Genomic DNA, 23,826 nt, shown 5'->3' on the forward strand with positions numbered 1-23,826 from the left:
TTCGGGAGATAGGTCTATATGGCAGCTATATCCAAATATGGTCCAATCTGGACCACATTCAACAAAAAAGTGTAGAGGTCTACAAAAACTCACTATTTCATCGAAATCGGATAAAAAGATGCTCTCTTTTCGGGCTCAATACTCTATTTCGGGAGATTGGTCTATATGGTTGCTATATCCAAATATGGACCACATGTGGACCACATTCCACAAAAAAGTGTAGAAGTCTACCAAAACTCACTGCTTTATATTTCACCGAAATCGGAAAAAAATTCTCCTTCTATGGGCTCAAAACTCTGTTTCGGGAGAACGGTCTGTACGGAGCTACATCCAAATATGGTCAGATTAGGGCCACACGCACTGTTTCAAATTTCACCGAAATCGGAAAAAAAGATGCTCCTTTTATGGGTTCAATATTCTATTTCGGGAGATAGGTCTATATGGGTTCAATACTCTATTTTGGGAGATCGGTCTATATGGCAGCTATATCCAAATGTGCCTCGATCTGGACCACATTCAACAAAAAGGTGCTATTTGTTCAAAAATAGGCAATTGTATTTGTTCACCTTTACCCGCGCACATTATAAACAGGTGGTTGGCAGCGTTGATAGCACATCTGACTAGCACACGAGAAATTCCATGTTCAAACCCCACTGGCGGCAGAAGGTAAATATAGCACTTATATTGAAAAATGGTAAAAAAAATAGAGTTTAGTAAAAAACAACAACATTTAAATGGAAGAAAAAACCAAAAAAAAACTGAGCAACTTTTTTTTAATTATTTTTGTAAAATAGTACATTCTAAAAATAAAGCAAAAGACGCCCTATTTAAGAACTCTTTCAACAGGGCTTATATTAATGCTAATGGCAGAAGTGAAAGTTGATGCTCTGTTCGCAAATGATACACCGTGTCAATTTTTAAGACTTTTTTGCAGGCATTTTAAAAAGCCTGCATGAGATCCATTGGCAAAAGTTGGGGGTTTAAACCGCATGTTATGCAATGAATATATACTGCAGTTGTCAAACCTATGATGCCATATGGTCTTGTGGTCTGGTGGACGGATCTTCAAAAGTCCATCTACTATTCAATTCTCAACCAGATCCAAAGGATGATTTGTTTATTCACCACAGCCGCACTGAGGACTATGCCATCGGATGCACTGAGTTTAATGCTACATCTAATGCCTCTGGACATCGTGGTTGGACAAATTGCTGCAACCACTTCTGTGAGGCTAAGAGAACTTTCTCTTTGGCCTAGTGGCGGCTACAGACACAGTGTTCTTCTTAAAACAATGCCCGATGTTCCAGGCAGTGTGAATTACACATTACCTGAGCCGCTTTTTTTAGAAAGTACTGTACCACTATTCCTGATGGAACTGATTGGTACTACGTTATCTCTGGTAATAATTCCAGACTAGACAACTAGGCGGGCTTTGAGATATACTCTGAAAAGGTTATCTAACCAATGTAGTGTGTATCAAGCGGAAAAAAACAAAATGTCAACGATTGTTACACGGATGGATCAAAGCTAGAGGACAGAGTGGGCCTGGGGGTTTGCATTGAGAGATCCTGGGACTGAGATTCGTTTTGGACTGCCTGACCATAATACGGTCCTGCAGGCTGAGATCCGGGCAATCACGGAATGCGTGAACTGGTGTGGTGCTAACGCAAGGACGTCGAATGTGAACAGTAAAATTGCAAGGAACCAGGACGGTATGGTCACGAACAGTCTTGCAGTGTAAGAAGGAGATTAACGCCTTCTCTGAGGATGGCAAAATCCGCATCTTTTTGGGTGCCGGGCCATCACGGAGTAAGGAGAAATGAAAGGGCAGACGATTTGGCGGTGAAGGCCAGAGGACTGCCGTCAATAAACTTGGTTAACCCGAAGCCTTGCGCATGCAACATTATGGAACAGCGAAACGGTCGGTAGGACGGCGAAAATCCTATAGGGGGATCCAGATCGTGAGAAGACGAGGCTATTACTGAAAGGAAGCAAAAAGAAGGAGGTCAGTATAGCTATTGGTATCATAACGGGACACATAGGACTACGAGCTCACTTATGTAAAATCGGTGCGACAAGTGATAGCATGTGTTGGGCATGCGGGGACGATGATTAGACATTGGAGCATTTTCTTTGTCATTGCTCGGCTTTCGCGTCCAACAGATGCCGGTACTTAGGTGGAAACACAATATCAGACATGAACCAACTTAGGGGAGTGGTATTGAAAACAATTAAGGATTTTGTAAGAAGCAAGGTATTCCTAACTTACAATTTACTTTTTAGAGGTTACTTTATAGTTTTAAGAGCGCACAACAAGCCGATTACTGGCTTAGGTGTATGTCCATAGTGGTATGGGGCGGATTAATATCTGCACCCTCTTTTCAACCTATCCTTACCTAACCTAACAACGATTGGCATACAAATCATATCAGGCGGCCATTTTATCTTTGAATTCGAAAGCCGCCTCAATTTTAGCATATCTCTCAACGAGATGGCTGAATAGTTCAAAACTTACCTGTTCGAACAATTCTTCAGCAGACGAGCTTGCGAGTACATTTCAGAGTAACTGAAATTTGTGAGTATGCCTCTAGCGATGTGTAAGCTAAGTCTTCAGAATGAGGCCTGAAGGTCGATGATGGTCAGAAAGTGTCAAAACAAGCTTCTGCAGAAATTGCGATTAAGTCGAGGAAGGGGAGAATATAGAACATCTGCTGTGAGTGTGTCCACCACTAACAAGCAGAAGGAGTTCCACTGCAGGTTCTCATTTCTTTTAGGGATTTTTAAGGTTTTTTTAAAGCGATCTGGCTGGTTCAACGATACTTCTAAACCTAACCTTATCTATCTGCCGATTTTAAATTAATATTTTTTAACTTTTTAAGGAAGCAATAAACATTTTTTGAACTTCTTACCGATAATTGGGAATTTGCTGTATAGTTAAATACATTTTTGGCAAAGAGAAAAAGCTCCCACTGTACGATATGCTTTAATGAGCGTCTTTGAATTCATAACTGAACCATTGAATGCTTGGATGAATGATTGCTAAAGACAAACGAATATACGAAGTGGGTGCGTTTGTATTGCTCTGAAAAGGAATTTCAGATTTGTTGACGCCGTTAATACAACGTGTGTGGGCGTACGCGTGACATTGAGTTGATTCCACACAGTTCTGCATGCTTGTCCGTTAAACAAGTGGCGAGTAGACAAATTCGCACCCCAAACACGTCGCCCCCCAAGCACAAGATCCAATAGCATTGGCAATCGCATTCGCCTACATACCCACTTTCTTTGCTGAATTTTTGGAGGTCTTCTTTATTTCAATGTCTGTGTTATCGTAGCAAAGGTCGTGTCCTAGTCCACTGTACGAACATGCATACATATATCTATCATTGACAATGACTGTCCATTTTAAATCAAAAATTCCGTACGTGTCCGTATAAACAATTTCGATTTTAATTCTTTTTACTTTGTTGCTATTGGTCATGATTTGTTGTCGATCGGCTATGGCATGGAGGTGGAAGCATATGTTTCCAAATTTGTTCAACCCCTGTCTAAAATAAATATATGGAACGATAGTTTAATTAATGTTTTTTCTTAGTAATAAATTATTAATTAAATAATTAGTTCAGCAGAACCGAATTCATGCGGGTCATATTCATATTTCTATTCAACGACGCCTTCAATAAAGTCGTCAGTCTTAAAACAATAAGTCCTGAAATTTAAAAAAAAATATTTGCGGAGTCCGATGTATACTTTCAACACACAAAATAGCACTTGATCCAAATATGTTATGGAAAACACACCATTGAGTGGGCGTGTTTAACACTAGAAAGCCCATGTGTTTCTTATATGTCTACTTAGACCAAACAGTAGTAGCACCGTATTAAGCCAAGAAAGGAGATATTCCATCTCGACCAATGACAGTGGAGACCATCGTAACGCAGAGGTTAGCATGTCCGCCTATGATGTTGAACGCCTGAGTTCGAATCCTGGCGAGAAGATCAGACAACATTTTTAGAGTGCTGGCGACTTTCGTGCCCTCAGAAAAATGATTATCGTAACTTTGAGTTAGTTACATAATACAAGTTAGTTCATGATATTTATTCACTATTAGTTAAAAATTCATTAACAGTTTGAAAATTAACTTTGCACATATAAAACTAATTACTCATGACTATAGATAAAATGGCTTACAACTCGGGTGGACTTGGTAATTTTCCTAAAACGATGTTTTTAGAAATAAGCGAGAACTTTACTAAACATGGGTAAAAGCATGTCATCGTTGATAAACCTATTCTGAAATTTATTACTGAATGAACTGCTTAAAGAAATTTGTAGTTTTAGTCCATTATAATTTAAGTGTTCATTTAAATTTCAATTTCATCAGTTCAGAAATACATGCTCGAAACAAAGAACGATTTAATAAACTTAATTCTAATGGTGAGACACTGTGTGAACATGCCAAATCTAAACAAAAAAAAAAACATGAACTTCCATGATGAAAAAGAATTGGAAAATGTTTTGCTTTTGTGTTGTTAGCAAATATTGAAAGGGGATATAAGTATCACATTGAAACAACAGTGATGTGGATGAATGCTTAGAGCGTCTGCTTTATCAACAGATGGTCCTTGGTTCAACTCTCAACTGCGGCAAAAGACAAAGATGTATTTAAATTATAACTGCAATTTTAATTCAAAACTTGTCTTCTTGAATACAGCTGAGTGATTGAGAGCGTGGGGTGGGAGACATGCGGAAAAAAATATGTTGTCTCGTCCAGTCTCCAATTGGACCCTCCAAAGCGTTCGGAACGAGCGATTTTTCAATAGCTTTCATTTCAGTTTCAATGCTTGTAAGTTCATATTTTACTTGTGGGGTTGAAGTGAACTAGTAGTATGTATACACAATTTCGTAGCGGTTGAGAAATTGTTGAACTCATAGCGACCATATAAATTCTTAGCGCTATATGAAGTTCACTACTGCTCAAACTTAGTTCGTTTTAACTAGTATTGAGGTTAAAAATTTTTTGAGTGTGAGGTACCATGCCATGTTAAAACTTCTCCTCGCAGAGGTGTCGCTCTGCGGCACGTCGTTCGGACTCGGCTATAGACGGACTGGACAATCCCTATATGTGTGGGTCATTCAGTTGGAAAATGTTCAAGGCATGCGCCAGCGGCAAAGGCAGAAACTCTGAGGGTGCTTCGACAGTAGTAGCCGGGGAAGTATCTGAGTAAGTTTCAGCCACACTTCAAATGTCCAGAGCCCTGAACAATAGAAGTGTCATTGCATTTTCGCTGCGTTCGAATGCCTTAGGAAACTCATCATGACAAGGTCACACGAGTCTTTCGAGGGTGAACTTATATCGGACGACGACGATGAAACTAACGCAACAGTGGTGGAGAATTTGAAACCTATGGGTCAGGTTTACATAGATAAATCTGCACGATTTTAAGATCGTCTCGTAGGTTATGAATGTCCTCCTCTGCTTCGGGACTAAGAATTTCAGGATTTCAACTAAATAATTATGCGTGGAATGGGAGACATACAGCCAGCATGCATGCAATAGATAAACCAGAGAAATATATTCTCTAAATTTGAAGGAAATCGTACCAAATTTGGAAACATCTAAACAACAACCAAATCACTTGCTTTATATTGGTATACATATACATTAAGGATGAGACGTTGGAGTATTTTATATGCCATTGCCCGGCTTTCGCGTCTAACAGATACCGGTACTTAGGTGGGGACACTAAGTTTCGGAGCGCATTCTATAGCACTGTCCCTTGAAAGCCTCTGAAAAGGTACCATATAGTGCCAAACGAAAAAAGGCACAAAGTGGTCTCTTTTTACATTTTTAGTTAACGCTTTTTTGAGACTTGTACAAGTCTATTTTCACACAAACATTCCATTTAGGAACAGAAGATCTTAAGCCAATGATTGCAGTCTGATTAAAGTTTTAATGATGAGGCATCATGTCTCTCAGAGATATACTTCAGGAAGCTCAACTCCGACAGCGAAGTGCGCTGCCGAAAGTAGTCTAGGTGCAAATCCGTGCAAGGTAGAAGTAGTTATTTTAAGCAGGAGATACAAGTTATCTACAGTGACACCTGTCTCCTTGGGAGGAGAGAATGCTCCATTTACTCAAAGCGCAAAATACACAGAGGTTCTGCTTTATAGGAAATTGAACTTCAAATCCAACATTTTGGAAAGGGAAAGAAAGGCAACTGTTTCCCCATACACCTGCAAGAGAGCTATGCAAAAGTTGTTGATTTAAACAGCATCGCATGCACTAGGTATATACTGCGGTTGTCAGACCTATAATGCTATTAGGTGTTGTGGTCTGGTGGACGGCACTTTAAAAGTCCACCTAGTCCTACTAAACAAATTGCTGTAATTACTGCTGTGAGGCAAAAGAGAACTTTACTGGTCGTATCGAGAAGGTTATCCGACCACTGCAGTGTGTTTAGGAGATCCTTGCTATAAAAGAAGTAGTGGAATGGCTAGGATATAATGGCATAACGAAGACTGGCATAAATTAAATCCCAGGTTGACGTATTTCTGAATTCAAAAACCGCCGACTATAGGAGGCTTTTCAGCATGATGGCTGAACAGTTTAAAATTCACCAGTTCTGTGTGCCGGGCCACAGAGATATTTGGGGGAATTGTAGAGCGGACGAGGCTGCGAGTCTAGGAACAACCTAACACATTGGTTGCAGTCCCATAGCAGCCGATTGTACGTACCGGATTGACCCCATGGAGTCGTCTTTCATCGGCAAGGGCTGCCGCCTCAGTGTACAACGTACTGCTACAGAAACAACAACAACATTCTAGGGTTACTGGAGTCTGTGGGTATGCCTCTAGCGACATGTAAGCTTAGTTTTCGGGATCAGGTCCGAAGCGCAACGAATTATAGATGGTCACAAAGGGGGGTTTTGAGCATTCCAAAATCATGTGGCGATATCTATACTTGAAGAGGTCTACCGCTTTGCTGTCACTGGCTAGAACAGGCGTCTCAGTTATAACAGGCGATTGTCTGATCGGAAAACATGCTGAGAGACTGAAGGTTGCCAGTAACAATTTTTACCGAAGCTGTGAGGATGTCTAAGAAGAAGAAGAGACTATAAAACATCTGCTGTGTGTGTATCCCGCACTGTAGAGCTGGCAAACTATCTACAATCGCAACATTAGATATTCTCAATATTTCTAATAATAAATATCGATACTATCGTCAATTTCTCATCATATGTTTCAAACGAAAATGAGAAGCTACAATCAGAAGATCGATTTATATAAAAGCATTATTAATGCAAAGGCCGAATAAAACCAATAAGTTTAATAAATCAGTTGGAAGTCATTAGAGAAATCATCTTACAAAATTTTAGCTCAATCGGATCAAAATTGCGCCTTCTATAGACGCAATGTATCTAATGGCGTACATTCAGTGTCGGATCACTTATTTTTGTTCAATTTTGTAGAATATTTTATCGCCCAAGGTATCGATAGAAAAAATATTAATCAACTCACGGAGACATAGGAATCTTGGAATAATGATGTTGATTGAAGTTTATAATTACGGAGTTTATGATGAAGGGATCCTTGAGGAGCTTCAAACCATTTATTTCACCTGGACCTGATGGAATATTTCCGGCGTTACTACAGAAGGAGACAGACTATCTGTCGCCTCATCAGGCCACTATTTTCACAGCGTGCCTAGGACTTGCATATACTCTGAAAGCCTGGCAGAAGGCAAAGGTGGTATTTATATCCAAGCCAGGCAAAGCAAGTTATGCGACACCAAAGGCCTACAGACCTATAAGGCTTCATTCTTTCTACTCAAAACCAGGGAACGTCTTGTGGATACCATGCTCAAGTAGAAACAGCATGCCTATGTAAAGGGAAGGTCGGTGGAGACTGCCCTGCACGAGGTTGTGCATAAAATAGAAGAATTCTTTGATGCCAAGACGTACACATTGGCGGTATGCATTGACATTGATGGGACGTTTAACAATGTGCGGACCGACACATTGATCCAATCCTTAGACCAGCACCGGGTGGACCCGCTCCTTAGAGACTGGATAAACCATATGCTTAGGAACAGGTGAATAAATTGCGGTTTCCATGACATAAATATAAAGGAGATAGTGACACAAGGTATGCTACAAGAGGCATTTTATCGCCACTCCTTTGGATGACCACCATAAATAACCTTTTACAGATGCTGACTGAGTAGGGATTTGAACCCGGCCATGCAAACGATTTTATAAAAGTTCTTAGGGGTAAGGATCCGAACCAGCTATGCAGAAGGACCGAGAAGGGCTTGCATATGGCATGTGGCTGGGCTAGACCCAGGGGTCTCATTGTTACCCAGAGAAGACTGAAATATGCCTGTTCACGAGGAAGACGAAGGTGGGCCAATTTGACGCACCAAATTTCCTCAACAAAACGATTTCGATATCTGACAAGGTCAAATACTTAGAAGTGATCTTGGATAGCAAACTCAATTGGAAGTATCATATACAGGTGCATAATGAGAAGGCTCACGGATGTTGGGCCGTAGGCTCGAAATGGGGCCGGAATCCGAGTATAGTTCACAGTTACTATACATTCTTACGCCTCAGTAGAGTGGACTGCTATGGAGAAAAAGTGGAACATAAGGAGCATACAACAGATCCAGAGAACATGTTGTCTTGGCATAGGCGGAGTGATGAGGACCGCGCCCACTAGAGCACTGGAGACTTTTTCTATCCCATTGACATACCGATTAGGTGTGCGGCAGCCACTGCTGCTATGAGACTTAAGGCGATGGGAGAATGGATTGAGGATGAGAGCAGCTCATACCATCGCGGTAAATTCGAGGCGACGATAAGAAACCTGGAAAGAAATGAAGAGGTTTCCAAACGGGTACCTGAGACGACACTTGAGGTCGAGTGAGAGGTTCTGCTGATGGATCAAAGATAAAGGACAGAGTGGGATTGGGGTCTACATTGAGAACCAAAGGACTGCGATCTGTTTTAGACTGCCTGTCCATGATACGCTCCAGCATACGAGGAGTTCCGGGCGATCACGGTATGCGTAAGGTGGTATGGTCCCTACGCGAAAAAGTCGAGTGTCAACATCTTTACGGACACAGCATCGTTTGGGTGATGGGCCATAACGGAGTAAGGGGAGTGAAAGGTCTGACGATTTGGCAGTGAAGGCCAAAGGACTGTCATCAATAAACCGAAGCCTTTCGAGTCGACGCAGTTCAAGTTAGGGCGTGGGACGGCGAAAATCCTATGGGGTGATCCGGATCGTGAGAGGACGAGGCTACTTAAGAAGGTCAGTATAGCTTTTGGTATCAGATCGGGTCACATAGGACTACGAGCTCACTTATCGGTGCGGTAAGTGATAGCATGTGTAGGGCATGTGGGGAAAATGATCAGACGTTGGAGCATTTCCTATGTCTTTGCCCGGCTTTCGAGGTTAAAAGACAACGGTACTTAGGTGGGGACACAATACCAGACATGAACTTAATTTGGGGAGTGGTATGGAAAACAATTAAGGATTTTGTAAGTAGCATGGAATTCCAAACTTAAAATTTTCTTTTTCGAGATTACTTTGTAGTTTTTAGAGTGCACAATAAGCCGATTACTGACATAGGTGTATGTCCATAGTGGCATGGGGCAGATTAATATCCGCACCCTCTTTTCAACCTAACCTACTCCGTTGTGGCTCGGCACCCAAACGATGCGAATCGTGCCATCTGCATAGAAGGCGTTGATCTACTTTTACACTTCAAAACTATTCGTGATCTTACCGTACTAGTTGTTTTTGCCCTGGTGGCCAGTTTACTCCACCTGCAGTACCGTATAATGGTAGGCAGTCGGAAATAGATCTCAGTCCCTGGGTTCTTAATGTATACGCCAGAACCACTCTGTCCTCTAGTTTTTCCTCCCTGTTGCGAGGTATGCGCCACCTCTTCCAATATACTTATGACATACGGTTTATCCAGTCTGTAAAGACGCGAACTGGGAATTGTAAGGAGCCCCCTCGATACTTTTACTTTTATGCACAATATCGTGCAGGTCAATCTCCGTCGACCATTCCTTGACATATACATGCTGTTTGTATTTGATCAGTTCGCCGGATATCCTACTCTTTATCATGGTAGCCACAATACGTTCCATGGCTTAAGTAGAAAGGACGTATGGCTTATAGGGCTGTAGGTATTTTGTGAAGCATAACTTGCATTGCCGAGCTTGGATATAAATTCCACCGTTGCCAGTTGCCAGACTTTCGAAGTATATGCGAGTCCTATGCATGTTGTGAAAATAGTGGCCAGATGGGGGCCAGATAGTCGGCCTCTTTCTGTAGTAACGCCGGAAATGTTCCATCAGGTCTAGGTGACTTAAATGGTCCTTAAGCCTTCGATCAACCTCATTATTCCCAGATTCCGGTATCTCCGTGAGTCCTGTCGTATCCTGTGAAAAAACGTTTTCATCAAAAACCTAAATGTCCTCCGTTATCTCTGCTCTCACTCCCATGTCGTCGGCTTATGTTTCAGTTTGAACATTGGTTTTAGAGAGAAACTTTTTCATCTTGGCGTACTAAGTTTAAATTGCTATTTATATCCTGCAACACTGCTGTGGTACAGAGCCGGGATCAGGAGCGAACCGGAGCGCAGCTAAAGGGGAGCGGCCCAGTTTTCGCCGGAATGGGAGTGGAATTCCCGCAATTCGGAGCGAAACGGTGTCCATTCTCAATGCTGCCCCAGCCACTCCGCTACCCTTTATTTTTTTATCTTTTTTATCTTGGCTCCGGCCTGGTCCGAAACCCTCTTACAGAGTGTTATAATTAGTGTTTTTATACCCTCCACCATAAGATGGGTGGTATACTAATTTCGTCATTCTGATTGTAACTACTCGAAATATTCGTCTGAGACCCCATAAAGTATATATATTCTTGATCGTCGTGAAATTTTATGTCGATCTAGCCATGTCCGTCCGTCTGTCCGTCCGTCCGTCCGTCCGTCCGTCTGTCTGTCGAAAGCCGCTTGAAATTTTGCACAAATACTTCTTATTGGTGTAGGTCGGTTGGTATTGTAAATGGGCCATATCGGTCCATGTTTTGATATAACTGCCATATAAACCGATCTTGATTCTTGACTTCTTGAGCCTCTAGAGTGCGCAATTCGTATCCGATTGGGATGAAATTTTGCACGACGTGTTTTGTTATTATATCCAACAACTGTGCCAAGTATGGTTCAAATCGGTTCATAACCTGATATAGCTGCCATATAAACCGATCTTAGGTTTTGACTTCTTGAGCCTCTAGAGAGCGCAATTCTTATCCGATTGAGATGAAATTTTGCACGACATGTTTTGTTATGATATCCAACAACTGTGCCAAATATGGTTCAAATCGGTGAATAACCTGATATAGCTGCCATATAAACCGATCTTGGGTCTTGACTCCTTGAGCATCTAGGGTGCGCAATTATTATCCGACTGGAATGAAATTTTGCACGACGTGTTTTGTTATTATATCCAACAACTGTGCCAAGTATGGTTCAAATCGGTTCATAACCTGATATAGCTGCCATATAAACCGATCTAGGGTCTTGACTTCTTCAGCTTCTTGAGTGCGCAATTCTTATCCGATTGGAATGAAATTTTGCACGATGTGTTTCGTTACGATATCCAACAACTGTGTCAAGTATGGTTCAAATCGGTCCATAACCTTATATAGCTGTCATATAAACCGATCTTGGGTCTTGACTTTTTGAGCCTCTAGAGGTCGCAATTATTATCCGATTTGCCTGAAATTTTGTACGACGGATTCTGTCATGACCATTAACATACGTGTTTATTATGGTCTGAATCGGTCCATAGCCCGATATAGCTCCCATATAAATCGATCTCTCTATTTTACTTCTTGAGCCAACAAAGGGCGCAATTCTAATTCGAATCGGCTGACATTTTACACAGGTCTCCAACATATAATTTAATTGTGGTCCAAACCGGACCATATCTTGATATCGCTCTAATAGCAGAGCAAATCTTTTCTTATATCCTTTTTTTGCCTAAGAAGAGATGTCGGGAAAAGATCTCGACAAATGCGATCCATGGTGGAGGGTATATAAAATTCGGCCCGGCCGAACTTAGCACGCTTTTACTTGTTTTTTATAACACAGAAATAAGAGAGATCGACTATGCGAATCCACTCAGACTCATTTCCTGATTCGATTAAGCTGTGTCTGTCCGTCCGTCTGTTTGTCGCCATGCTAATCTGTGTACAAAGTACAGTTCGCTATTTTCATCCGATCCTATTTAAATTTGGTAAGGCATCTTTTTGGCCTAGATGCGCAGCCTATTGAAGTTGGAAAAAATCGGATCAGATTTCGATACAATACCTTCGGATTTCGGTCAAAACCGGTTTAGACTTGGATATAGCTCCCGTATATATGTTTGTTCGATTTGGTTTGCAAATGCAAACTTGCCCATGAACATTCCATTAAGGAACAGAGGCAACAGACTTCTCACCTGGCAAAGTACCTTACTAATCTCACAAGCATTAGAAGGGTATAACACCGTTGACAATTTTCTCTGAACTTCTTGCCAGTATTCGAACCCTGGCGTTCAGCATCATAGGCGGACATGCTAACCTCTGCGCTCCGATTCGGACATACATTTCAATAATGTGGTTATTTGTTAACCGATTCTCAAAAAATTTGGCACAAAGGATTTCCTTAGTCCCAGAATCGCTCTGAACTAGATATAACCCTCATATATACAAATATATCGCCCGGTTTTCACTTTTAAAGCACTTTCAGCGTATTTCCGGACTGACTTTTCAAAGTGTTCCACTATGTCTTCTTTTATGACTTTTAATATGTGTGACAATTTTGGTTAAAATCGATTCAGATGTAGATAGCAATTTTGCAAATTGCAAATTTGCTTATGAACATTCCATTAAGGAACAGGGGCAAACTTTTCACATATTAATGAGTTGATTCCAAATTTTAGCTCAAGGGACATCCTTTTTATAGCCGAGTCCGAACGGCGTGCCGCAGTGCGACACCTCTTTTGAGGAGAATTTTTTACATGGCATTGTACCTCACAAATGTCGCCAGTATTAGGAGCGGATAACCACCGCTGAAAATTTTATGATGGTCTCGCCAGGATTTTAACCCATGGGTTCAGCGTGATAGGCGGACTTAATAATCTCTACGCAACGGTGGCTATTTAGATATAGCTCCCATACATATTTTTGTCCGATTTTAGCTAATGCTGCAATAATTTGGTGATTTGTTAACCTATCCTCACTAAATAAGGCACGAAGGTTTTGATTATGACTCTTCTGCACGCTGGTGAATTTCAAAGAAATCTGTTTAGATTTAAATATAACTATCATATATGTACATGTTTCTCCCGTTTTCACCGTTGCAAACGCATTTATAAACCTATCTTTTTAAAAATTTCCAAACAATTTTTCTATGACTTCCACAATACATACGGATTTGGGTTGCAATATCTCATTTAATAATCTCATTTTAACAAATTTTCAGTTGGACGACTTAGCATGCATATTCAATGTGATGTAGGGTATCAAAAGGTCGGCTCTGTCCGATTTTGGCCCGTCTTTAAATGTTTCTCATTTAATTGATTATTGCAAATGTTGTTCAAAAATTACCCCAACATTTGATGCTAGTCCTTTTCTACGTTTTTATGTGGTAGCGAAAAAAGTATTCTCAGAAGAAAAACAACCATTTTTCCTGGACTTTTCGTTGAATGAAATAATAAATCATTACATAATTAGCTTTATTCTATTAACAAATTTTGTTAATGGCTTTTCATTTACTAATTGGAATTAATTGATTTGCCATGCCGTTTTATGTTAGAGGCTGTAAGTAGTGTGGTAACAGTTTGTTTTTGTGCACGCCACATGTGTTGAGTTTGAGCCCATCAATTGTTTGCTTCAAAGCACTGATTTAGCATTTGGCTACAGAACCTAGCCAGTAGAAACGATGTCAGTCAGGCTAAAACGTTGCGCGCACCGTAGAGTGTTACTCGGGTGACGATATTAACGAGTCTCCCATGACGAAACGAAGTTTTCCCATTGCGAAAATTATGAAAGGTTAAATGGAACATGCAAAAATATGACAGAATGTACATGCATAAGATACGCCAACTCATCCAAATATTTACCAAATAAGTATTCTGCACGAAATATGAAGCAAGCAGAAAATATAAGATGGAATAAGGGTTAGTATTAGGCAAGTTCTTCTTTTAAAGAACCATCCATAGGACCGAGCTAAGGCATTTCGAAAAACTCGTTTATGAAATCATTTGCCTTTTGGAACATTTGGTTGGGCTATAACAAAAACCAAACTATCAAGAGAAAAATTAAACCGGCTGATAACGAAATGAGTGCGTGAAACAACTGAACGACATGACTAGGAGCGAAAAATGTGCAAATACAAAATTTTATTGGGGCGTCGCATAGTGGTTCAGATCGCGTTTTACTGGCCAAAAATCTGTAACTTTTGAACCGAAAATTGTTTTTAAATGATCAAATTTGAGGTCAAAGTTTAACCGCTATTTTTACAAAAGCATGTAATAGCTTTTTGTGTTTTTTTAGTTTACACTTATTAAAAGAAGTTCATACGTTATTAAATAAACCATTTAAACAAGTTGTAGAATTTTTGGAATTTTTATTTTTAAATATTGTTTTCTTAACTTTTTTATTTTTTTGTAAATAGATTATTTACCAACGTTTGACTTTCTTTTAAGAAGGGCAGATTTTTGAAAAAGGCAAAAAAAGATTTTACTTGCTTTTGTAAAAAAAATCGAAAGTTTAACATAGATCAAAATTTCTCAATTTCATGCATTGAAAACATGTTTGTCCTAATATAAAAGATTTTTTTTTTCGTAATAATGAAGAAGCGATCTTTCTCTTTGACACCATGTCTGAAATCCCACGTGATCTGTCAAATACTAATGCATGAAAATTCTAACCTCAAAAAAATCACCCTTTAAATGCTCCTAGTATTTTCGATTTTATGCTTGGTTTTAAGACTTAAATCTTAAATACAAAAATAGTTTAGTCTTTAAATTCTCGTCCTTGGCTAAATTTTAGAGGCGCTATATTGCAGTATTTTAACTTTAAGATAAAGAAATTACCTATAAATTGAAGAAGACCACACGACTTTGATTTGTTAGTGCTTGTGATGCATTTTGTGAAATAAATTTATGTTGTCTCAGACAGAAGGGTGTTTTCTATTGGAAGGGTTATCAAAAAACTCCACTTGCATTGAATTCTCCCGATTGTGCTGAGACTGCATTAATTTATTTGTTGTTGTTTGTCGATGCATATCCATCTCTTTTATTATGCATCTTGTTGGGTATTTATGCTGCCTGCTGCCAGTATGAATCAGCTGGGCAGTCATACACGGACATGTGGGCCGCTACGTGTACGTATGTCAAAGTACGAATCATCGATTCATGGCCGCTTTACACGTTAATGTTGGCAGTTCACTCATATGAGGATATGAGTGGCGGTGTGTATACTACATATATGGTACCCTTTCTGCTATTGCCGTTGTACCCGCTTTTAAGTCTTTTTAGTCGTTTGGTCATCGGAATACCAACGTTTATAGTATGTCCCTTATCTATGTATCGTATTGTTATGTGATGAATGTAAATAGTAACTATAGCTTTGATGTCAGTAAATACATGTCAGTGTAGGTCGTTGGCATTAATGCAGTTGGTTTTTCGAGTTCAGATAATCATGAGCGACAATATGTAGTCAAACATTACTAGAATGGTTGTTGAGAAGGACAACATGTCTAAAATGTCTTCGACATCCTCAAAGTCGTCGAAAAGGAATGCCCGGCTTAATATTCGTAGGTAGGCTCCAAGGATATTTTATAGGGGGGCGAGTCCCGTAGACTTGCCTCTGCGAGGATCCTCATCAAGGAGTATGAGACTCAAAGGAATGACAGATTGAAGGGGGGTTCAGTGCCTATGGCAAGTGGGAATGTTTCATTGGTGGATGCATTGAAGGGAGTGGGAATGACCAGCGTTAAAAATGGTATCCTGTCCTGTTTCCTGAGGGTCAAAGAAGCGTTCAGGGTAAAGGATAGACTCAAGTCAATGCCATCGACCGACCTCTCAGAAGAGGACAAGCGCAGGCTGAGAAAAGCCATTGATACTATCTCGAAATGGAACCAAACTAACAAGAAGCGTGGACTGTCAGTAAACGCAAGCGACGGTAAGCATATCTCTGAAGTGAGTACAGAATGTTGATCCAACCATGACATAACTACCTGGTAGAGTACCGTAAACAGCTGAGAACAATTTTTTCTTTGCAAAGTGCACTATCTTTCAACGAGTTTTGGTTGTGTTTGTGTATTATAGTTATGAACTATAACACACAAACAACAAAAAATGGTGCGAACTAGTAACATTCTCAAAATCAGAGTTGCACTAATCAGTGATTTTGACAGATAGTGAACACAATATTTTGTTGTTGGGCAACTGCCACTACCTGTAAAGTAATACATTTTAGATCCAACGGTGCCGTTCTGGCCATAGCCACACTTAAAAAATATATGGTAGATGAAAGAGTTGAGTGCATCTACTTCCTTACTAATTACACCGATCTAGCCATAGCCGGATCAGTTAAAGAACTAGCCAAGGAGGGAATAGACCTTTCTACGTCCTTGCGAGCATCCAGCCCTCTACCAGTCTACAAGGGACAGCCGGACCAAACTGCCCGAAATTCCGAGCGGTTGGATAGAGGTTCAAATATTCCGGTAGAGGAAAGACCACTGCACCTTGAGTCCGAGGAAGCAGGGTGCTCAAGCGGTATAGGACTAAGGATACTTTTTTCAGCTAAGGACACTGTATTCAAGATACCAAAGATTGACCGGAAACCAAATTTTTACAACGAGGGCTGCATAATGGTGGCCATTGTAGACGAGTCGAAACCTGATAGAAGACTTACTGAGGAATAATGGAAGTTGGTAAAAGGCAAGCTCTTATTCGCTGTATCTGAATGCGTGAGAAATAGTGCAAAGGAGATTCCCTTCATTGGTAATATAGCCACAAGAAGTGGTTTAAAATACTGGCCTGCAAAACAGGTGACACCCTGGAGTGGCTTAGAGGCTGTGTAGCTACCATGGGCGTATTGGTTGGCGCTAGGCTAAGACTCATCCCAGAAGGAAAAGCTCAGGACTTACAAGAAGTAACTAAGGAAATCCAAACGAGAGTATTTTGTCAGATTGATTGAGGAGCTATCTTATATAAAAAATACTTCCAGATTGCGAAAGCTGATGGCGAAGGACAGTCCGTACATGGGGAACTTACAGCGGCAAAATGGTGAATGGACTATCTCCTCCTGGACTATCTAATGCTGCAGGAGGCCTTTGACCTTCTGTGTCTCGAATACGTACAAGTATTCAGGGCATTCATAAGATTTGCCTATGTTCCCAAATCTTGGAGGAAAGTTAAGGTGGTTTTTATACCGAAGGCAGGAAAGCTGCAACACAGTTCGGCGAAGGACTTTAGACCGATTATATGCGTACGCAGATGATTTGGTTATTCTCGCCACAGAGAAGTGTTTGAACACAGTTTCGGAAGCTCTAGGTGCACCTGGCTGCACTGCTATTTGGGCCGAAGGTTGCGACCTGGGTGTGAATGCGGGAAAGATGGAATTGGTCCTGTTTACGCGTAGGCGGAGAAAACCATCCTTTAGACTATCCATAATGCAGGGGGTGACTTTACAGTTATCACAGTCTGCAAATGTTTTGGGAGTGATTCTATACAGCAAATTGGATTGGAGGCTGAACATGGGGTCGAGAATTAAAAAGGCGTTTGCGGCCATCATCAAACGACATTGTGTTGTGTTAAGTAATTTCGTTAGAAATGATTAAAAATGTATGGGCATTACATCTTTTTTTATTTAATTTGTGTCTGTAAAAAAAAATATCTTTTAAATTACAGTAATGGTTTATAGGCAAATTCATAGATCCTAATTAAAAAATACAGAAATTACTTCCGAACTAAACAAACATACAATGAACAAAGTCAACAAAATAAATGAAACAAAAAATTGTGTATGTAATCTAAAAGCGATGTTTTTTCTATTATTCATAACGCGTTTTCATCATACTTTTTTTAAGGCTTTAAAACCAAGAAGACGGCATTTTTGGAAAGTTCCATTTTATTGTAATAATTTAACACTAGAAAAACCAAATCATTCAAAATGACTGGAGAAAGTTCTTTAAATGTATATCTTTTATTTCCGACATTTTTTTGAATTTTCTAGGTATTAATAAACTACCACCACTATAAACCACTAAATAAGTTTTTCATTGGCATTTTGACCAGCTAGGCAAAATATGTGCTATGGATTTTTAAAATCACAAAAAGCTTGAAGGTAATAAAGATAATTAATACAATATCTTTTATGCAAGGACGCTATCCTTGATTATAAGTTGCATTTCTATGGCTCGAAATTATTACCAAAATCCTTATATTAAGCACAAAATCTTTGAGTTTGAATAAACTCAAAATCGCCCGATTTTCACTTCTTTGGCCACTGCAAGCGCATTTATTGTCCAATATTGCCATAATTTTGTACAACGCTCTCCTCGACGACTACCACAATATCTAAGAACCTTGCTTGAAATCGGTTAAGATTTAGATATAGCTGCCATATATATGTTCGTCCGATTTTGAGAAATATTTCAATCAAGTTCTTATTTTATTACAGTTTGAACATACTCGCTCGAAATTTGATACGGATTGTTCAGTAACCCATCTGAAAACACCAGCCGAGGTCAATCAAAATTAGTTCAGAATTAGGTATACCTCGCACTTTATACTTATAAGGTACGTGTAGGGTATTATAAAGTTGGCAACACCTGACTTTTGCCTTTCCTTACTGTTTTTTTTTTTTTTTTGTTAAATATTCCAAACAATTTTTACTCTGTGCTTTTTTTCAATTTCCTTCAGGTAATAATTTTTATTTTTGGTATCATTTATGTTGGTCTATTACAGGCGAGTCATGTAGTCGAGTCTAGTTGTTTTTTCTCCAAAGTTGAGTGTTGCTTAATGGCCACTAGAATAATGTTAAGCAGAAAAATTTGATTATTGGCAAGTTTCTGATAAGAAACTCTCTGATCAAATCCTTGGACATAGACATAGCAGCCACTGGATACGTTCCGTTTCGAAAGTTGACTGAACTTTGGAAATAAATTTCATTAATGAGACCTGCACTTGAACGGGGACTTTAGGCTTCACATATGCGAATTGAATAAGTATCACAAAAATGAGGTGCATAGACGGGGACATCAACAGTCATGTGGATATGAGCAAAGCGATGGTAGTGAACAAGAAAGTCTAACCACCTTTCCAAACGGGACGAGTACCAGTGGCTGCTATGTCTATGACCATGGATCTGTTGATCAGGCAATTTTTTTTCAGTAATCAAATCTTTCTGCTTAACATAATTCTCAGGGTCATTAGGCTCGACTACACATTCGAGAAAAAAACAACTAAATAATGATATTTATATCCATAAAATTCTACAATAACAAACAGAAAACAACCAAAAATTATTTTTTGATATTTCGAGAAAATAAATTTTCACCATTTTTTACGAAATCCCATCTACATTCTACGCAAATTACGTGCTCTAATTCTTCTTCGAACTTTATCGAAATCGATCAATAATTCTTTCTTTCCTTGCCAGTCCTGAATTTTACCAGATAAAATAAAGAAAGTGGTAGAACCGAGAATCTGAAATTTTTTCATACGAAAAGATGTTCATGTTCTTTTAGTTTTAAACTATTTTCTTTCTCTCCCAATTTTATTTGCTAATTTTTGTCATGTAATAAATAATTTATGTCCTTACTGAAAGTGATACTTTTCAAAAGAAAACAAGTAAAAACGTGTTAAGTTCGGCCGTGCCGAACTTTGGATATCCACCACCATGGATAAATTAACCATCCTTAAAGAGTATTTTTAGTAGAGCTATAGGGAAGTTTTTTTAAAACAAAACACATAAAATTCATTAAATCTTTATTTGAATCGATAGTACGGTCCATATAATTTAATGTTTGAAAATTATTTCATGCAAATGTTGACCGTGTCTGCGCCTCAAATAGACCATCCGCTTAGTCCAATTTTGGCATACTCTTTCCAACATTTAGGCCGGAATCTCACGAATAAACGCTTCGATATTGTCTTCCTTTGCGTCAATTGAAGCGGGCTAGTCTGTTTTGACAAGAGCTTTAACATAGCCCCACAAAAAATAGTCTAAAGCAATAAAATGTTCACCGAACTCGACCCTCAATAAGTTCATTCTTACGTGTGGTGTGTGGCAGTGGCACCGTCTTGCTGAAACTGCCAATCCAAGCCAAGCTCTTGCATTTTGGGCAAAAAAAAAGTTGGATATCATATTCGCATCAACTTTGAAGAAGTACGGTCCAATGATGCCACCAGCCCATAAACCGCACCAAACTGTGACATTTTCTGCATGCGTTGGTATTGCTTCAGGCTGATCACCACTCCAAAATTCATTATTCTGCTTATCTGCGTACCCATTGGGTCAAAAATGAACTTCGTCGCTGAACACACACAGCGCGCTTTCAACTTTCTTAACAAAGCACGCATTTTGATAATAAAATTCAATAATTTGCAAGCGTTGTTCGTTTGTAAGACGATTCATGGTTAAATCATAAACCAAACTGAAGATTTTTGACAGTGAAACAAAACAAGAAACGTTCGTGAGCTGTTCGTGAACAGTGTTGCCAAAAATATAATAGCTAAAAAATTAACCTTTATACGAACTCAACAACCATATTCATAGGGAGGCTAGTCTGGATCATATTTGATTTAGGTCCAGAGAACTCTTATACAAGTCACAGGTTCAGCGAAATCGAGCAACAAACCCGCTTTTTGTGGATTAAGACCTTCAATTGGTAGATACATAGGTAAATATGGCAGCTTAAGCTAAAAATAGTCTCATCTGGACCATAGCTGGTCGGTTGACGGAAGGCTTAATACAAGTCACTGTGTCATTCCAGCGCAGTTGGGTTATAAATGCACGTTTTATGGGCTTAAGATCCTGAATAGGCAGATCAGTTTTTATGGCAGCTATATATGAATGAAGACCGAACTGAACCATATTTGAGTCGTATATCGGGAGGCTTTAATCAACTCACTATTTCAAAATTTCAGCGAAATCGGCTAGTTATCGCAGCTTTTATGGGCTTAAGACCCTGAATCGGCAGATCGGTCCGATCCGAACCATATTTGAGTCGGATATAGGGAGGCTTAAAAAAACTAACTGTTTAAAATTTTAGCGTAATCGTATAACAATTGCGGCTTTTATGGGCTTAAGCTCCCCGATCGGTCTATATGACAGCTATATCTAAATATTGTACAATCTGAACCATCTTTGAGTCGGATGTCGGGAGGCTTTAAACAACTCTCTGTTTCTAATTTATCGAATTCGAATAACAAATACGCCGGTTACGGGCTTAAGACCCTAAATCGGCATATCGGGCTTTATGGCAGCTATATGTAATGGTAGTGGTAGTGGGTATAAAATTGCTTTCAAAAATACTTAAATAGCGACTGAATACGTAAAACGACTGAAAGTCTTTCCATTCAATAGCCCAAGATGCTCTCTAATCGATGTTTCAATGTCCTAGCGACAAACGTAAGTGTAATATAAAAACAACTTAAATCGGCCGGACCGAATCTTATATACTCTCCACCACCCACCACAATTGATAGCACTTTTTAAGTTATTTGCCTGATTGTTGTTGTTGTAGCAGTGTGTTGTGTGTACTGAGGCGGCAGTCCTTGCCGATGAATGGCTCCATCGGGTCAATCCGGTACGTAAAACCGACTGCCATGGGATTGAGTAGTGCCTTTTCCTGGTATTTCTTTATAGGCAAACAGAGGATAATGGATAAAAATTGCTATGCTATTGGAGCTATATCAGGTTATGGACCGATTCGGGCCATACTTGATTTGGATGCCAAGGTGCACAATTTCAGCTCTAGAAGTATATTGGAAGTAAAGTCTGGGAGCTATATCAGGTTATGAATAATTGCGTCCTCTAGAACAGTCAAGATCTGTTCATATGACAGCTTTATCAGGTTATGAACCGATTTGAATTTCAGTTAAATCAGGTAAGAACGGCGCCCGCTAGAGGCTCAAGAAGTCAAAATACGAGATCGATTTATATGGCAGCTATGTCAAAACATGGACTGATATGGCCCGTTTACAATGCCAACCGTCCTACAATAATAAAAAGTATTTGTGCAAAATTTCAAGCGTCCAAGACAGACGGAAGGACATGGCTAAATTTATTGGGTCTCAGATCAACATTTCGATGTGTTACAAACGGAATGACGAATTCAGTATACTCCCTATCCTATGGTGGAGACTATAATTAGACTTAAAGGAAAAAGCCTGCTGACTAATTACTTATAACAAATATTTCACCCACTTTAACACATTTCTCAATTTAGGGCGCTATTACACGGCATGTATTTGTCTTATGACATGTCACTTTTTGTATTCACATGTAATTGAAAATGTTTGTCAAAATTGTCAATTGACATACGATTAATCATATTCCTATTACACCTGTATGTTATTTTCGTATGACATAACCTAAAAATTTAGGCAAAAGCTGATTTTTTATGCGCAAAAATTGTTAAAGTTGTGAAAACCTTAGTTAAATCATAAATTTGTGAAAACACTTTAATTTGGGGTTGATTTCATTCGACTGGACAAGTGGAACTCCTTCTAACTGCTAGTGCGAGACACACACACAGAAGGTATTCTATAGTATCTTCTTCTTCGATGTCCTCACAGCTTCTGCAAAAGTCGTTGCTGGCAACCTTCAGTCTGTCAGCATGTTTTCCGATTAGCCAATGACCTGTCGTGACGGACACAATGGCTTAGATGTCTGTTCTAGCCAATGAGAGCAAAGCAGTAGAACTCTTCAAGTCTAGATCAGGCCATATAGTTTTGGAATGCTCACAGCCCCCTCTTTTTGACCATCTATCATTCGTTGTCCTGCGGGCCTGGTCCTTAAAACTTTGCTTACATGTTGCTAGAGGCATACCCACAGATTCCAGTGTCCCTGGAATGTGTAGGGTAGTTTCTAGTCACGCAAGCTCATCTGTTTTACAATTTGAACTGTTCAGCCATCTCGTTTGAAGATCTGCGACAGTCGACGGATGCCTGGCTGTCTGAGAAGATATTTATGCCAATCGCAGGGATATAGTAGTTCCAATCGATTTTATCAAGAATAGTGGTACAGTAATTTGGATCAAAAAGCGGCTCAGGTAGGGTGTATTCCACACTGCCTGGAACATCGGATATTGTATCAAGGATAACACAATGTCCGTAGCCGCCACATGACCAATGAGAAAGCTCCCTTAACCTCACGGCAGTGGTCGCTGCCATATGTTAGTTTCGTCGCCGCGATATGCTAGTTTCGTTTGTTTCACGCAACATGTACAACTCAACATGTGCTAAATTTGACATGTCATAAGACAGCTACATGCCGTGTAGTAGAGCCTTTAAAGAGTTTCGGAATTTTTTCAACATTCTGGGAATTTGACTCGGAGATTTGCGTCACAATTATACATGCACAACGATAAGGGAAATCATTATTCCCAAAATAGTTGAATTTAAAAACCTTTTTTTAAGGAAATTCAAAATTTCTTTTTATTAAAATCGGGTTATCCGTGTACTTAAATTTTTTTCTTTTATTATTTTCAATAATTAATTTTATTGATAACTCACTGACCCGGTC

At 39.5% G+C, this 23,826-nt stretch overlaps 1 protein-coding gene across 2 annotated transcripts in view; it reads right to left on the reverse strand.

The window, feature by feature from the left end:
• Positions 1-23,826, reverse strand: part of LOC106092497 (high affinity cAMP-specific and IBMX-insensitive 3',5'-cyclic phosphodiesterase 8-like) — a 287,871-nt gene that overhangs the window by 207,101 nt on the left and 56,944 nt on the right. The gene's annotated exons all lie outside the window — the stretch shown is intronic.

This window comes from Stomoxys calcitrans, chromosome 5, assembly GCF_963082655.1.
Source record: "Stomoxys calcitrans chromosome 5, idStoCalc2.1, whole genome shotgun sequence".
In the NCBI taxonomy this organism is placed as follows: Eukaryota; Metazoa; Arthropoda; class Insecta; order Diptera; family Muscidae; genus Stomoxys; species Stomoxys calcitrans.